Genomic DNA, 11,798 nt, shown 5'->3' with positions numbered 1-11,798 from the left:
TGTAGAGGAAAGAAAAGAGAGGCAAAGAGGAATTTGGTGATTAAAAGACACTTGATAGGGCGGCACTTGTGGCTCAAAGGAGTAGGACACTGGCCCCATATGCCGCAGGTGGTGGGTTCAAACCCAGCCCCAGCCAAAAAACCACAAAAAAAAAAAAAGACACTTGATAGAGCTATTAACCAGTCCTTTGAACACTAACTGGATTTTTTTTTTTTTTGAGAGAGAGAGTTTTGGCTTGGCACCAATAGCACAGTGGTTATGGCACCAGCCACATACACCAAGGGTGGCAGGTTTGACCTGGGGCAGCTAAGCAACAGTGACAACTGCAACAAAAAAAATAGCCGGGCGTTGTGGTGGGCTCCTGTAGTCCCAGCTACTTGGGAGGCTGAGGCAAGAGAATCTCTTGGGTTCAAGGGTTTGAGGTTGCTATAAGCTGTGGCACCACATACTCTACCGAGAGTGACATAGTAGGGTTCCCTCTCAAAAAAAAAAAAAAAAGAAAGAAAGAAAGAAAAGAAAAGAAAAAAGAGAGTTTCACTTTGTTACCCTTGGTAGAGTGTTGTTATAGTTCACGGCAACCTCAAACTCTTGGCTTAAACGATTCTCTTGCCTCAGCCTCCCGAGCAGCTGGGACTACAGACACCCACCACAATGCCTATTTTTAGAGATGGAGTCTCTCTCTTGTTCATACTGGTCTTAAACCCATGAGCTCAGGCAATCCACCTGCTTCAGCCTCTCAGAGTTCTAGGATTACAGGCATGAGCCACCATGCCTGGACTCTAATTAGATATTTGATACTAGGCATTACTGTTCTTTTTTTTTTTTTTTTTTGTAGAGACAGGGTCTCACTTTATGGCCCTCGGGAGAGTGCGGTGGCCTCACACAGCTCACAGCAACCTCCAACTCCTGGGCTTAAGCGATTCTCTTGCCTCAGCCTCCCGAGTAGCTGGGACTACAGGCGCCCGCCACAACGCCCAGCTATTTTTTGGTTGCAGTTCAGCCAGGGCCGGGTTTGAACCCACCACCCTCGGTATATGGGGCCGGCGCATTACCGACTGATCCACAGGCGCCGCCCCCCCTTTTTTTTTTTTAATGTGATAGTGGTTTTGGTTTTAAGAATTTTTATCTTTTGGCTGGGTGCAGTGGCTCACTCCTGTAATCCTAGCACTTTGGGGAGTCAAGGTGGGTAGACTGAGCTCTGAAGTTCAAGACCAGCCTGAGCATGGGCAAGACCCCATTTCTATAAGAAAAAAACACAAATGGCAAGGCATTGTGACGGGTTACCTGTAGTTCCAGCTACTCAGGAGGCTAAAGCAAGAGGATCACTTGAACCCAAGAGTTTGAGGCTGGTATAAGCTATGACACCATGGCACTCTCTAGCAAGAGCGACAAAGTAGAACTCTATTTCAACAAAAAAAAAAAAAAGAATTTTTATCTTTTAGAGATGTACACTAAAATATTTACAAATGAAATGATATCTGAGATCTGTGTCAAAATCATTGATGGAATGGTACAGGATGGAGATTAATTAATCAAGAATAGCCATGTACTGGTAATTGTTGAAGGCTAGTGGTACAGTTACGTTATATTACTTTCTATATTTATACTAATCTACTTCTGCATGTATTCGACAATTTCTATAATAAAAAGTTTAAAAATATAAACTATAGTCATCAAATATACATTTAAGCTGACAATAAAATGCTTACAGTTTGGAAAATTTTATTATATTTTTTATCTTTTCTTTTACTCTAAAAGGAGAATAGTTCAAGAATTTGTGTTTTTTGAAATACAGGCCAAGTTTAACCTCATGTCTGCAGTTTCAAAGAACACAACTGATACCATTTTTCTGTTTTATTTCCTGCCCCTCACCACAGGAGGCAGAATTAAAAGGAGTTATACAAAAAGACAGAGGTAGACACAAAAAGGAATGAAGTAAGAAAAAGATGGAAAAAAGGAAGAGAAATAGAAGAGCAACAAGGGAGATGAATGATAAAAAATGAATTACATATTAAAAAATTCTGCTGCAAAAGTTTAAAGACAGGGCATTTCAAAGAAGAGAGAAAATAAGTGATCATGGGGGAAGGGGCTCATACAAGTTTTATTACTTCACCTTTATTATTAAAGATATACAAATATACACACATATATATATATATATATATTTTTTGAGATATAGTCTCACTTTGTCACACTGGGTAGAGTGATACCCTGGCATCACAGTTCACAGCAACTTCAAATTCTTGAGCTCAAGTGATTCTCTTATCTCAGCCTCCCAAGTAGCTGCAACTACAGGCGCCCACCACAACACCCAGCTATTTTTTTTTTTTCAGAGACGGGGTCTCACTCTTGCTCAGGCTGGTCTGGAACTCTTGAGCTCAAGCAATCCACCCACCTTGGCCCCCCAGAGTGGTACGATTACAGGTGTTGAGCCACCTCACCCGGCCAAAGGTACACAAATATTAACACTCTGTCTATGAGATCATCAGCTATTTAATTCATAAAACCAACTTCAAGTGCAGCACTGGGATGGATCGCCATACTGCTCAGTTTTTAGGTGAAATTCCCTGTACACCCCTTCCTTTTATGAACAGTTCTGCTAAAGGTAAGTTTAGAAAGTAAGTGTAGCCTATAAAATATTTTAAGCAGAATGTAGAAAGAAGTCTCAAATTTCAGTTATTACTATTTCTTTTTCTTTTTTTTTTTTTTGGCTGGGGCCAGCTTTGAACCCGCAACTTCTGGTCTATGGGGCTGGCACCCTACTCCTTGAGCCACAGGCGCCACTGTTACTACTATTTCTTTAAACAAAATTTCATCTTATCTAAGAAGATCATGTAAACTGTGTTCATATGAGAAAGATATTGTAATGTTATTTTTCCCTGAGCATAACTAGGTATCCCAGTGGGTACAGAGTTTACAATCCTCAAAACAGGGATGAACATGCAGATAACAGGTATCTAAGAGTTTTCAGCAGAACGAACAGTTCAACTCTTACTCAGTTTCCAAAATAAAACCATTTTTTAAAAATTACGGAAGGCAGCCTGGGTACGGTGGTTCATGCCTGTAATCCTAGCACTCTGGGAGGCTGAGGTGGGTTGAGTGCCTGAGCTCACAGGTTCGAGACCAGACTGAGCCAGAGTGAGATCTCCATCTCTAAAAACAGCCAGGCATTGTGGCGGGCGCCTATAGTCCCAGCTACTTGGGAGGTTAAGGCAAGAGAATCACTTAAGCCCAAGAGTTCGAGGTTGCCTGAGCTGTGACACCACAGCACTCTATCAAAGGTGACAACATAAGACTCTGTCTCAAGAAACAAAAAAAATTATAGAAGGCTACCCAGGCATTGTGGTGGGTGCCTGTAGTCGCAGTTACTTGGGAGGCAGAGGCAAGAGGACCACTTGAGCCCAAGAGTTTGAGATTACTGTGAGCTGTGATGCCAGAGCACTCTATCCAGGACAATACAGACTATGTCTCAAAAAGAAAATCATGGAAGGTATTTATTTGTATGCACAAAGTTCTACTGGCTTCTACTTATTTCAAAAGTGGAACTTTGGCAGGGAACAGTGGCTTATCTTGTAATCCTATCACTTGGGCCTCTGTGTAGGATCTTCAAGGCAACACTGTCCACAAACATTGGTACCTGTGTAAGATCTGGCCTGATGTATCACAACAGAGGTGGTCTGTGGCCTACTCTAGAAAGTATGTACTAGGAGCACTGCAAACACTAGATTATGAATACTATTTCATATCTGCACTATGAATGCATAAAAATAGGTTTTAATTATTTAAGTAAATAGCTAGGGTCTCTCATCCCAGGTAACTATCAGAAATTCTGAAAGTTTATACACATTTCAGTTGTGTGAGGTACTTAAAATCTGGAACCTGAGACTTACCTTCTAACTAAGTATGAAAGGAGAGTGGGTACATGACATAATTTCAAACTTAAACCTTACAGTTGGGCAATTTAAACAGAAATATCTTGATGACTAACCATTATCAAAGAGGTAGGTAGAAACAATTGATTTCTAACATTCTAGGACAGTAAAATGTACAGGGTGGCCATAAAGTTCGTGCATGAACTTTAAGCCATTATCTAGTTCTCTTACTTTCAATGATTTATTTGGAACCTCTCAATGGTATCTGTTCATCTTCTTCTCTAAGAATTCTTTAGAGTTACAATGCATTTGAAAAATCTTACCCTTTCTTCTTATCTGATATGTGCAAATATTAATTTAATCATTCAAATAAATCTCTCTCATTTGGTCATTTTCTCAGGTTATTTTGTTTTAAACAAAAATCTTATAAAACGACTATTCCTTACAGTGTTATAAAGTTTATCAAACTCTGCATATCTCCTGAAGACAAACCATTCACTCCTGCCCACTGAGACCAGAACTTTATAAACCTGTGGAGATAAAAAGTAACATAATGAAACAAAATTCAATTGCAAAAAAATTTACTGTCTATTTAAATACGTGAAAATCTGTTTTCTTATCCACGACACTGATATATATTGTGATTCTGTAAGATACATAAGCATGTCAACTAAAACACTTATTATATCTTGACAAAAGGTGATATTCTATTTTAGAAATGTTGCTGGGCATGGTGATTGCTGCCTATAATCCTAGCACTTTAGGAGTCTTGAGGCAGAAAAATCACTTGAGGCCAGGAGTTTGAGACCAGACTAGGCAACAGCGAGAACCCATCTCTATAAACAAAATCAGCCAGACAAGGTGGCAGACACTTGCAGTTCCGGGTCCTCAGAGGGGTGAGGCTGAGGACTGCTGAGGTCAGAAGCTACGACGATGCCACTGCCCTCCAAGCTGGGCGACAGAATAAGACCTTGTCTCCAAAAGTTGTGAAATATTTCTGTAATTTTCAAAGAATAACACTATGTTTGCTGTGGATTTTCTCTGAAAATTACAGAAATGTTTCTTTGTGCTCATTATTTAGAGCTATTAAATTCTCTCATTTTATCATTCTTGCGTCATATTTTTCCCCAAGAATAAAATATTATAGATTCAATTGACGTCATTTTCCTCTCTTCTTCCTCAGCCATATATATATATATATATATATATATATTTTTAGAGACAGATTCTCACTTTGTTGCCCGTGGTAGAGTGCTGGCATCACAGCTCAAAGCAACCTCCAGCTCTTGGGCTTAGACGATTCTCTTGCCTCACTCAGCCTCCTCAGTAGCTGGGACTACAGGTGCCCGCCACAACGCCCTGCTATTTTTTTGTTGCAGTTTGGCTGGGGCTGAGTTCGAACCCACCACCCTCGGTATATGGGGCCGGCGCCCTATTCACTGAGCCACAGGTGCCACCGCCTTAGCCATAGTTATTACTTTGAAATTATAAAGTATTTTAAAAGTGATGCCTGGCACACAGTAAACAATTATTAGTCCCCTTTCTTCCAGATCATCTTTTAAACATTATATTTCAAGCTAAAAACTTATCCTCAGGTTTCTTACTTCCATCTTACATGCGTTTAATATTTTCCTACATAATCTCACATAATCATATGAAGCCTATGAAGTAAGCAGAATATTGCAGCTTCCACTATACCTCTACTATACATGAGGAAATAACAGAACAAAAATTTATGGAACTTGCCTAAGTTCACAAACTTAATAAAAAAACATAAAACTGAGACTAAAATCTAAAGCTAATTGTCTACCCACAAGAAACAGTATCAATTATAATATACAATCAACCCTCATAATTCATTCTACAGGTACTCTCAGAATGTAATTCAACATACCAACAGTAAGAAAAGAGTTTGGAGGACCAACGGTCTTGGACCATTTCTAAAGCGAAAATAATAAGAATCCAGCTATATGAGGAAAGACTAGATGATGCTGGCTTGAGTTACCAATCTTACTATGTTACAGTGATGATGAGGGGAAACATATGATTTGCTCTGGGGTTTATGATGCAACTTTCCACAGTCTGTTGAACAAGTTAAAAGAAGAAATAAGATTTACTTCAGAAGACAGGCATACTAAAGTGTATAAACTATCTCTTCCCATGAAACATAGGTAACCTATACTCACAAGTTCATATTTAGATAATATTGTGGGCAAAACATCTCTCTGATCCTATAGGTGATATTATACATGAATTCTGTAGTACTGTTTAAACTTTAAAATATGGTCACACTGGCTGGGTGCACTGGCTCACACCTGTAATACTAGCAGTTTGAGAGCCCAAGGAAGGAGTATTACTTGAGGCCAGGAGTTTAAGATGAGCCTGGATGAACACAGTGAGACTTGGTCTCTACAAAAAATTTTAGAAATCAGCCATGCATGGTGGTGTGTGCCTAGCTACTTGGGGGACTGAAGTGGGAGGACGGCTTGAGCCCAGCAATCCTACAGTGAGCTATGATGGTACCACTGCACTGAAGCATGGGTGACAGACAGAGACCTTGTCTGCGGATGAGGGGAGAAGGTTATATTAACAGCTCACCCATAGTGTCCGTGAAAAGGCCTAGAATGCAAAGCTATGTCCTTCTGTAAAAGAGGGGGAAAGGTCTCATCCAGAAGGTGAGGCAAACAAGGTACTGGTATCAGTCACCTGGGCAAGGAATGCTTGCATCCGGGTGGATAGGAAGAGAGGGTAATGTGTAGGGGGATAATCTGGCCCTTTGGGTCTGAGCCAAGAGGGCAGCCAATGGTTTAGGAGAAGCTACTGGACGAAAAATGTTAGAATAAATAGTAATGGCTCGGTGCCTGTAGCACAGTGGTTACGGGGCCAGCCACATACACTGAGGCTAGCAGGTTGGAACCCAGCCAGGGCCAACTGCAACACAAAAATAGCTGGGCGTTGTGGCAGGCACCTGTAGTCCCAGCTACTGGGAGGCTAAGCAATTGAATTTTTTAAGCCCAGGAATTTGAAGTTGCTGTGAGCTATGATGCCACTGCACTCTACAGAGGGCAATATAGTGAGACTCGGTCTCAAAAAAAAAAAAAAATAGAATAAGTAGTGAGATGATACTCCCCACATGGAAAGAATGCAAAGTGGGCTCAGCACCTATGGCTCAAGCGGCTAAGGCGCCAGCCACATACACCTGAGCTGGCGGGTTAGAATCTAGCCCAGGTCCACCAAACAACAATGACGGCTGCAACCAAAAATTAGCTGGGCATTGTGGCAGATGCCTGTAATCCCAGCTACTTGGGAGGCGGAGGCAGGAGACTCGCTTGAGCCCAGGAGTTGGAGGTTGCTGTGAGCTGTGATGCTACTGCACTCTACCCAGGGTGACAGCTTGAGGCTCTGTCTCAAAAAAAAGAACATAAAAGTGGAGGGTAAAGGACCTAGCCAAGGTCCTAGTGAAGCCTAGGAAATAGGGTTGCTTTTAGAGTATAACCCATATGCTTTAGCTTTTATTTTACATTAGTTGGGTCACACTAGGATAGGTGGTTAACACGATTATTATCGAGAAATATCACGAAGTGCGTCCTTCCTGCATAACGGTGCTCTCCTATCTGAGGATATGAAGACGTATCTAAACTAAAGCACATGGATTTGACTTACAAGCAATTTATTTTAGTACTAATAAAATAATTCTCATTTCTAATTCTGGGAGTCTTGTCCATTGTTTGCTTTCTTTGGGGAACCATTTCACTTCCAGCCCATTGGCTCTTTGTATCTGAAATAACAATATGATTGTGATATTTCTCTCTTTGGCTAACCTTATGTGTGCATTCCTCTAGATATTCAAATTCATACAATTGCAATATTCCATAAAATAAAATAATTTCAAATTTCTTGTGTCCTGAGGTCTCTGTCACAGATTTCCTTACAGTGCGTTAGTTGAATCATCGATGAGATAAGATTAGAGATCATTGATAGCCACTATTGTCAGAAATATTTACAAGAAGGAACCTTTACAACAACCTTACAATTGGCACTTATGAAAACAGAGGGGTGAGAAAATGGCCATTACAAATGACTTTTTAAAAAACAGAGGAAAGGAGCAAGTGAAATATTTTCTAAAAAACCTTATACGCAATGACGCTTCTAAAAAGTTATGTGTGTGTTGAATGTTGTCTTAGGAACTCTTTGTCTTCCATTCCTGCTGATTCCTGTGAGGGATGTTGTATAATTCACTGAATAAAAAACAAAACAAAACAAAACAAAACTGATGTTACGGTAGTGGGTTTGAAATGCTCAATGCACCACAGTATACAACCTTAAAGTTAAGCTCCCTTTTCACAGCAACCACTGTATAGCTCCTCAAGCATCTTTGGACCCAACTGCATGTACACACTGAGGCCCCCTGGTCTTTGATGCACCATTTAGAAGTTTTGTTGGTTACATAGGCACAAACTTGTGGGGGTTTTTCCTTCATTTGAAAACTCAGCGATAATTTTGCTGCAAGAGGTGAGCGGCAGTGCCCCCTAGGAAAGCACTAGTGGGATTCCGATTATTTCACAAGGTAAAGCAGGGGTGGTACCTGTAGCCACGAGGTCAACTAAACTGAAAGATTGCATAGGCTTTGACATGGCCATAAGTTCTGGGGTAGCCGCTAAGCTGTGCTAGGGAAGAGGTGGCAAGTGAAAAGAATGCATGGGGTGGTGCACTGAGGATGGCACACGTCTGTAGGTTTTCTTGTTTTTTAGACAGTCTCACATGGTTGCCCCAGGCTACAGTGCTGTGGTGTCAGAGCTCACAGCAACCCCTAACTCCTGGGCTTCAATGATCTGATCCCCTTGCCTCAGCCTCCCCAATAGCTGTGACTACAGGTACCTACCATTTGCCCATCTAATTTTTCTATTTTCCATAGAGACAAGGTCTCCATCTTGCTCAGACCGGTCTCCACCTCCCCAGCTCAGGCAATCCACCCACCTCAGCCTCCCAGCATGCTAGGATGACAACCATGAGCTATTGTGCCCAGCCAAATCTTTGTCTCACCTGAAGCCTCTCACTTTTTTATTTTTATTTCTTTCTTTATTTATTTCTTGCAGTTTTTAGCCAGGCCCTGGTTTGAAGCTGCCATACCATTATGTGGGGCCAGCACCCTACTCCTTGAGCCAAAAAAGCCTCTCCCGTTTTTAAAGAATCTATTCTTAAGCCTCTCTGAGCTGAAAAATAGGACTCATATTTTTAAAACAACATTACTACTTAACAACCACAAATTTTAAATGAGAACTGCTTGTATGACTGTATGTAATTATAAGGGTGACACAATGTGCCAACCGCATTATAAAGCACTTTACAAATACAAACCCTTTTAATGCCCACAGCAATTTTATTAACACAATCTTCATTTCATAGTGAAGGCAAAGGAGCCATTGCTTAAATAATATTCCCGAGGACTCACAAAGAGTAAGTCACAGAGCTGGGAGAGAATCCGGAGAGTCTGGTGCTAGAATCCTGCCTTACCATTACCTTCCATTACACATTTCAGAAAAAACTAGAAGGAAGAAACAGAACAAACCACGGGAGTCTGTACTCTCCTCCAACACTACCACGAGGAAGGAGACTAAAACCTTCTTTAGAGAATCTAAATTTTTTTTTATCAAAAGTGAAGTTTCTCCAACACACATTCCCTCAAATTGTGGTGAGGAGGAATTAAAATCATTAGTACTCTAAAGTCAAATGACAACAGAAGATGCTTCAAGCACATGGAGGAGCTAGTGAGAAACACCAGGTAGTGTAAGTTTAGGGTAGTGCTGCTGCTAGCAAACTAATCAATAGGAGTAGAAAAGAAATTACTACTAGTCTAATCCAGACCATCTGAGCCACGATAGTGTAGGATGGTCCTCGGGTCCAGAAAATGTGGCTTGGGCAGCACCAATTAAGCTGTTATTGATGGTCATCTCGTCCAAGTCTATTGTTCTATGACAACTGAACTCTAAAAAACACATCTGTTCTGGCATTTTCATAACCCTTCAGGCCGTCTGCGTCTCCTGAGTGGAGTCGGCAGGACAAACTCTACCACCATAGAGAAACCTACATGCACCCCTTTTGCCAGCCACCCTTTTCAGCTGGACCAACCTCTCCTCTTCCTCCCCCTGCTCAGCGAGCATGAGTGGAGAATGAGGATGAAGACCTTTGTGGTGAAACACATCCACCTTTAGTAGTAAAGATCAAGTTGTGTTTTGTCCGGTGTTGGTATCAGGGTGAAACTGGTGGCACGAAGTCAGTTTGGAAGTGTGCTAAATCCATGCCACGAAGTGTAGAAGGACAAAAAGAATTAGGAAGCCTTTTGAAAGCAGATACGAGACAATCCTCCAGATGTCATTCATGAGGTGGTCTTTGCAGAAACTCTATACAGGAGAGATGGAGCTCCACACAGCTCCCTTGAGTTCACATAGATAAGCGACAGCCTCAGATCATGAAGAGTTTCATGTCTGTGGCATCCATGCGTTCACAGAGCACACTCTCAAAATGATACAGACTAGCCACGACAGCTATAGAGAAAAATCATGAAGAAAACTGATAACAATATGGAACATGCATTTATTTAAGTGAAAGCCAGGGATGAGGAGCAAGGAATAAGGGATATAGATGACAGGAAAAGGGAGTGTCAGGGCGGAGTAAATGAACAGGATTCCAGTGGGGTGTAAGGGAGTGGCAGGGGAGAGTAAATAAAAGAAGCTCAAATGTGGACACAGTCCCAGGACAGGTCTCCTTGGCCTTGATGTTGTTTTGGCCTATTGAAATGGTGGCTCCAGCTCCCAGGAGAAGTTGTGGCTGCAGGACAGAGAGGCAGCTATGAGGCCACCAGGAACAAAATTCAGGTCCCCCGCCCAGGGTCTGCCTGGCAGGCTTGGACACCCGGTGCTCAGCAGTCACCATGCCCCAGGGACTGTTGGTGACCAGGGAACCACGGCCACAGGCTCTTTGCAGCTGGCCACCAGACAGAGTCCTGAGCAGGGATGCACAAAGGTCCCCCTACCCTCCGCCAACCTTTGCAGGCACTCACATATTGTACTGGTCCAGTGGCTTCATGGTTTGGAACCAGGATTGAAAGTCTCTGTCCGGTTGAAAACAGAAATTATTGGCAGTCACCTGCAGCAACTGCAGCTGCTGGACGATCTTGAAGGCCTGGAGCCATGGAGAAGGATGGATGCTGACTGGGCCGTGGGGAAGACTCTGAAGGGGCCATGCTGGGGAGGGCAAGGGGCCCATCTCTGGCGCCTTTCTCTGGAGTGGTTCCCTTCTCCCCTCCCATCCTCTGAAGGCCCAGTCTGTCCTCAGAGTTGGATGTCAACTGCCTTTCTCCAGGAGTTGGTTTTCATTCCCATCCTGCACGTTTCATGGGGTGGACTGCCCCTTCCCTGAGGTCAAACCCCCCCAGGAAATCTACGATGTGGAGGATGCAGCCAGGGAATGTCCTCCCAGGGCAGTCTCTGACTTCCACATGTTGTGCTTCCCCAGAGAGAGGCCCCCAGTTGCCCACCTTCCCCTTTTTGTTATGTTGCGCACATGTCCGTGCAAGGCACAGCCAATGCCCGGGAGAGAGGCCCCCCAGCCATGACTCCCCCCTCCTTGGGCTCCCTTGCTGCGTGTCATCCAGGCTCACTGGCCAGGGGACCTGCGCACAAGGCACTTGCACCCACATCACGCTGTGGGTTGTGATGAAGGGAGCGTGCGGGCTCCCCCTGATGCTCAGGGGCCCTGTGACCCAACACTTCCTCATGACAAGTAGGGGCACACAAAATCTCCTTGCACACAAAGAGAGTTTGGAGCCACATGGGAGCTGCCTGAGTGTGGAGGGGCCAATTTCAACTCCTCCCGTGGGCAGCACCTGAGGGAGAGGCTGAGTCCAGCTCAGCCAGACACTCGGGC

General features: G+C 43.0%; 1 pseudogene; it reads left to right on the top strand.

Moving 5' to 3' along the window:
• The window catches only part of LOC128563707 (serine/threonine-protein kinase Sgk3-like), a 427,955-nt pseudogene that overhangs the window by 89,367 nt on the left and 326,790 nt on the right, over positions 1 to 11,798 (top strand).

This window comes from Nycticebus coucang, chromosome 13 (genome assembly GCF_027406575.1).
Source record: "Nycticebus coucang isolate mNycCou1 chromosome 13, mNycCou1.pri, whole genome shotgun sequence".
In the NCBI taxonomy this organism is placed as follows: domain Eukaryota; kingdom Metazoa; phylum Chordata; class Mammalia; order Primates; family Lorisidae; genus Nycticebus; species Nycticebus coucang.
Note: the sequence above shows the minus strand (reverse complement) of the source record. Positions and strands in the feature narration are given on the sequence as shown.